Here is a 6,379-nt window from a genome sequence, read left to right on the forward strand (position 1 = left end):
TTGGCTGGCTTAAACGAGCCCTCAGCTTCCGACTCCTTGGGGTCGGGCGACATCTCTGGCTGCTTTCCGGCCATCGCCACGACTCGGTCAAGGAGCCGCTTCTCAGCCGCGATCACCAGGGACTCGGCCAGCTGGCTGCTCTCGGCCGTGCAGGCGGACGACTTCCTGTAGTCGCCGGCTACGGTCAGAATTCCCTTGGAACTCGGCATATTCATCTTGAGGTAGGCGTAGTGAGGAACCGCCATGAACTTGGCCAAGGCAGGTCGGCCAAGCAGTGCGTGGTATGGGCTTTCAAGGTCCACTACTTCGAACCAGACCGGCTCTCGGCGGAAATGATCTTTGTCTCCGAAGAGGACGTCTATCAGGATCTTGCCGATTGGTGAGCAGGAAAGGCCGGGTACAATACCATGGAACACGGTCCGGCTGCTCTGAAGCTGTCTTCGCTTGATTCCTAATTTCTCCATTGTATCCTTGTACAGGATGTTGATACTGCTGCCTCCGTCTATCAGTACTCGCGAGAAGCGGGCGGCCCGCCTATCAGTGGCCAAGGTGGCACCTAGGACCAAGGCATAGGAACCCGGATTCGGCATCACCTCTGGGTGATCCGCTCTACTCCAACTGATAGGCCTCTTGGACCAATGCATGAACTCCAGAGTGTTTGCTGCTACTACATTCACTTCTTGCTGCTGTTGGCGCCTGCTGCGCCGGTCATCTGCTACACTGGTGAACACCACATAGGCTCCATGCTCTTCCGGGTACTCATCTTGCACTGCGCCGACTGGCCGAGCAGCCAGCTGCTGGGGCGGCGGCGGAGGCAGCGGCCCCGCAGGCGGCGGAGGAAGGAGGCCGTCTCCCTTGGCGATTCTGGTGAGCCAGTGGCACTTTCGGGTGGTATGATTTGACGGCTTTGCGCCGCTGTGGAACTTGCAGGGACCATCCAGAGTCTGCTCATAGGAAAAGGCCGGCAACCAATTGGATTTGCCGCCTTTCTGCCGTTTGGCCGGAGGCTGCCCCTCCGGCGGTTGATCTTCAACTGTCGCAACCTGCCGACTGTTGGAAGTCGGCGGTTGGGCCTTGCGCTTGTTGTCGTTCTGTTGTTGGCGCCGCCTGGTGTCTCCAGCTGGAGTTCTGGGAGCCTGAGGGGCCACCTTGCCAGCCGCATTGACTTGAATCTCCGTCTTCATGGAGAAGTCGGCCGTGGTGTACTTGTCTGCTATGACTAGCAGTTCGTCGAGGGTTTCTGGTTCGTCACAGAGGAGCCTGTGCTTGAGGAGGGTGCCTTCTCGGCACCCGGCAGTGAAGTACTCGATGGCCTGCACCTCGTGCACGCCCTCGCAGGAGTTCCGAAGCTCGCCCCAGTGCGTGAGGTAGTCGCGTGTTGAATCATCAGGGCCTTGCACGCACAAGGAAAGATGGCGCGGCTTGGGAGGTCGCTTGTACGTGCTCGTGAAGTTGCGGATGAAGGGTTCGGTGAAGTCGACCCAGCTGTTGATGCTGCGGGGCTTCAGACTGTTCAACCATGTCCGGGCCGTGCCCTGGAGCATGAGTGGAACGTACTTCACGGCAACCCGCTTGTTGCCGTTCGCTATGCTGACGGCTGTGGAGTAATCTATCAGCCAGTCTTCCGGCTTCACAGAGCCGGTGTACTTGGGTGTGTCTCGGGGGAGTGTGAACCCTTTTGGGGAGGGCTCGTCTCGGATGCGGGGCCCGAAGCAAGGCGGACCCAGCTCGTCTTCTTCTTCCAGCGCCAGGGATTGGTGGAGTCGGTCGATCCGATGGCGGGCGTCGTTCTCTCCGACTCCTTCTCGACGGCCGAGGCGGCCGCCGAGAGTCGGATGCTCAATAGGCGGCGGGGAAACTCGCCGTTCTCTTCTTGGTGGGGGAGGCAGGTAGTCGTCCCGCCGCTCTACTGCTCTCGGAACCGTCTTGGTCGCGCTCAATGGTGATGTGAGTCCGACTGCGACTGACAGCCAGCTCCTTCTCTTTCCTTCCGCGGACTCCGCCAGTCGGCGTCCGAGATGTCGCGCCTTGATCTCGGCGGGGAGGCAAGTCGTCATTCGGTTGCTGCAGCGCATCCGCGCGGCCGCCGGCCGCGTTCTGCGTAGCAACTGCGTCGAGGAGCTGCTGGACTCGCTCCGTCATCATGTGGCGCTCTTCTCCCTCGAAGTTCTTCAACTCGTCAGTCGCCGCTTGGGCAGCGCGGATGTTCTCCGTTGGGGTGGCGTATACTGGACGTTTTGCCCCAAACAAGTAGGCGATGGTCGCGCCGCGCTGCCGGACCGCGCCTAGATGGCTCGGCCCAGTTGGAGCCGGCGAGCCGCCCACAGCGCGATCCATCTCGCGCTGGTATGCTTCTGACAAGCGCCTCATGCTTGCCAGCCTCTTGGCGCCTTCGATGATCTGAAGGCGGCGTGTCTCCAGCGTCTCGGCGTCTGCGTCCTCTGGAATGGGCGCCGTTAGGTCTTGCAGGGCCGCAGCAAGCGGGTCCTGAGCTTCTTCGCTGGAGCGCTCATCGTGACTGATGACGAGCACCTCCGTGAATGTGCTTCCGCCACTCTCCTCGAGAGGAAGCGGCTCGTCGTAGACCACCACGTTGGTGGGGAAAGTGTCAAGCGACACGGCGTCGGAGTCGACCGGCATCGGGTCGATGGAGCCTACGGACTCCAAGTCCACAGCAGGCTCGCTGGCGACATGGATTTGGTCGAGGAGGCCCGCAAGGAGACTCTCGGGGCCACCCGTGCCTGCGTCGGTTGCAGGCTCGTCGGAGAGGCACACCTCGCCGACAAGTTCGGCGAGGCTGCTTGCTGCATAGGCGGCCTCAGCGCCGCGCAGCGTGTCGATGCAGACTCCATCTGGCGAGCCTGGCTGGCTGCCCTCGCCAGGGAGGAAGAGGGTTCCCGTCCAGAACAGATCTTCGGACGACGGTGCACCAGGCCCCACGGTGGGCGCCAAATGTCGGGGGTTGGGTGCGACATATGCAAAAGGATGGCTTATCATGGTGGGGGCGAGTAGAACATCGCCGGTGCCTGGAAATGGGATGAGGCGAAGACATGCACGCCGGCGAATCTTACCCAGCTTCAGGGCTCTCCGAGGAGATAACACCCCTACTGCTGCTCTGCGGGGTCTCCTCATGATCACTAAGGCAAAGTGACTACAATGGTGCTCCTGGAGCTGTATCAGGAGGCAGGAGAGGGCAAGGCTAGCTCTCTCCTCCCTACGCTATCTGGCCTATTTCTATCAAGGTCCGAACCCTTTGCATGGGTGCCCCGGGGGGTTTATATAGGCCTATCCCCCGGGGGTACAATGGTAATCCGGCTGGGCGCGGGTCCCAGCCGTCTGTCTCTCAGACCGCCATCCTTCCCATCAGCTTCTCGGGCCCGCCGACTGGCTGGTCCCGCGGACAGGCTTGATACTATAGCGGCACTCCTGATGACGCAGGCTTGGTCATGGGGTCGTGGCAACAGTGCCGCCGTCTATCAGGCGATCACTGTCGCCATTCCCCATCCTATCTGGTTAATGGCTCATGGGACCCTGGGGAGGAGTCAGCCGACTCCAGGGAGGCCGACTCCCACAGGTCCGTCTTCGGGGCGCTCAGGCCGCCTTCGGTCCACCCACTGACAGGCGGCCCCGCGGTCTTCGGGTCGTATAGGCCGGCGTCGTGGGCACAGTGTGTTGCACACTGTGGCTGAGGTCAGGGCAGGCATGGCAACAGTGGCGCGCCTCGCCGGAGATCTTCCAGCGATACGGCTCACTGTAGCCATGCCGACCCTTCGTAAGCAGGGGGGAACGGCCACACCGTGACCGTACCCCACATCGTACTTCGAGATGAGGGAGGAGTCATGGGCCGACTCTCTATAGTCGGCCTCTCTGGAGGTCGCCAGCTTGGAGTCGGCTTATCTCGGAGTCGCCGTCTGGGACCCGGCTTGTCTTGGAGTCGGCTCCTGGGACTCTGCCTGAGGGGCGCGGTCTGCCCCGATGTCTTGAAAGGTCCTGGGACTCGGGTTAGCCTACCCGTGGCCCATTACTCCGACATATCTTGCGTATTTTAGAGTGTCCACTTCAAGTTATCTATAAACTGTACAGGCAACCCAGAAGTCCTTTACCGCGGATACGGCTATTCGAATAGATCATATTAACCCTGCAGGGGTGTACTTCTTCACACACGCTCTCGCCACTTACCGCCATGTACACCTTGTGTAACTCGGCAACCTTCAAGCAGAAGCCTGGCGAGGGAGTCGGCCACGACCTGACTAAGCACACAAGTCTCTCATCCAGGTTTATCGCCTATTCGGGTTCCATCCGCAAGGAGATCCGGCCGGGGTGTCGCTCACGGCCCCAAACGATGTGTGCAGGGTTCCCAAGCCCACCTCGACGGGTGGATCTATGCTTGGTACACCATGCCATGGTGCCTAGTCTGTCCCAAGCCCACCTGTACCGGGTGCCACTTGGTAGACTATTAACACTACCTACAAACACCAGAAACTAGTTGCAACTCCTAGACAGAGATCAAGTCGGTTAATAAGTCGAGAGAGTCAATTAAGGATCCCAATGTGTGGTAGTAGCTGTTCATGGATCACAAACACAGAACTCAGTTCCTAAGGACGGCTTCAATGAGACAACCCACCATGTACTCCTACATGGCCTCTCACCGCTACCTTTACCAAATCGTGTTCACACACTTAGCTCTCAATAGTAGGACATGTTCACACACCTCCAATTCATCCCTGATGAATCAGACCTGACACAACTCTAAGCAATATCAGGCATGACAAACAAGCATGAATGAGTAGGCACATCAGGGCTCAAACAACTCCTACTCATGCTAGTGGGTTTCATCTATTTACTGTGGCAATGACAGGTCAGGCAGAGGATAAAGGGGTTCAACTACCACAGCAAGTAACAGTTGTATCGGTGTTGTCCTAATGCAGTAAAATAGAGCAGGAGCGAGAAAGTGGGATTGTATCGGAATGAACAAGGGGGTTTTGCTTGCCTGGCACTTCTGAAGATAGCATTGAGTCTTCATCAGTGTCAACGATCACAACGTCGGTACAACATGTACCGAGGGGGAACAACACCGATAAACAGAGAAGAAACACAATCAATGCAATGCACAAAATGATGCATGCTATGACATGGCAATATGAATGTGTTTTGGGTTAATGCAAGCTAGAACAGATTGAGATGAGTCCATTTGAACCAAAGATTCAAATGCAAACCCATTTTAAGAGGTTATATTAGTGCATTAACTTGTTTCATCTAAACAGCAAGGCTAAAGTGTCCTAACATGCATGAAACTAGTACAGATGGATAAATTGGATTTTCCTGATCATTTTTCATATATAATTTGGTTGATTTGGAGCTACGGTTGATTTTCTATGATTTTTAGAAGTTTTGGCTATTTTCTGGAATTTCCTGTATAAGAATAAATCCAGAAAATAATTAACTGCATCAGCATGACATCGGGGTGACGTCATCAGGTCAAAGGTGCCAGCCCAGGTCAAACCTGACGGCTGGGGCCCACATGTCAGTGTAGCAACTAACTAACAGGGTTAGTTAGTGTTACGTTAGCACTAACCTAGGTTAATTAGGGCCTGGGCCCACTGGTCAGTAATTAACCTAACTAACCTAGATAGGATTAGCCCTAACTAACTTAGTTAGCCAGGCGGGGCCCGCATGTCAGTGAGAGAGAGGGGTCAAACCTCTGGTCAGCCGGGGTCAAACCTCGCCGGTCAACACGGTCAGCCCGCCGGCATTTAGCCGCCCGCGACGACAGAGACGGTGGGGCGGCTCGGAAATGCTCTACAGGGCACCATTCGATGCGCGGGTTGCACCTATGGGTTCCTGGGAGTGAGGCGCATCCATTGGTGGCGGAGACCAAATCGGCGGCGGCCGGAGTTCGGGTGCTCGTGGTTTTGGTGCTACGGCCTGCAGGAGGACCAACCGTTTGCACCCACGGGGTCTACGAGAGCTCACGAGCCCAACGGAGGTACGCACGAGACCATTTGGTCACTGGAGCCTCGTCGGCGACAAGTTCGTGCGGCGGCGTGGTTCGGTCTTCAAGGGGGCGACGGCTACATCAAGAAATCAAGGCGGGGAAGAGGTAGATTCGGTGCGGAAGCTCACAGTGGTCACGCAAAGAAGCTCAGACGGCTCGGGGAGGCGTCGGGGACGGCGTACGGTCGCCGGTGATCTCGGTGCAGAGGCGGCGGGGTCGAGCTCGATGGCGAAGCTTCACTGCTTCTGGAGATGCGTGGCTCGTCGAGGAGGAAGAGGGGGGAACGAGGCGGAGCTTCTTGGCGCGTAGGCGAGGCGTGGGGTGGCCGGTGGCCGCGGTGGCAGCGAGCGCGACAACGATGGTGTTCGATGGCTGCGTGCGAGA

This window comes from Triticum aestivum, chromosome 3B, assembly GCF_018294505.1.
Source record: "Triticum aestivum cultivar Chinese Spring chromosome 3B, IWGSC CS RefSeq v2.1, whole genome shotgun sequence".
In the NCBI taxonomy this organism is placed as follows: Eukaryota; Viridiplantae; Streptophyta; class Magnoliopsida; order Poales; family Poaceae; genus Triticum; species Triticum aestivum.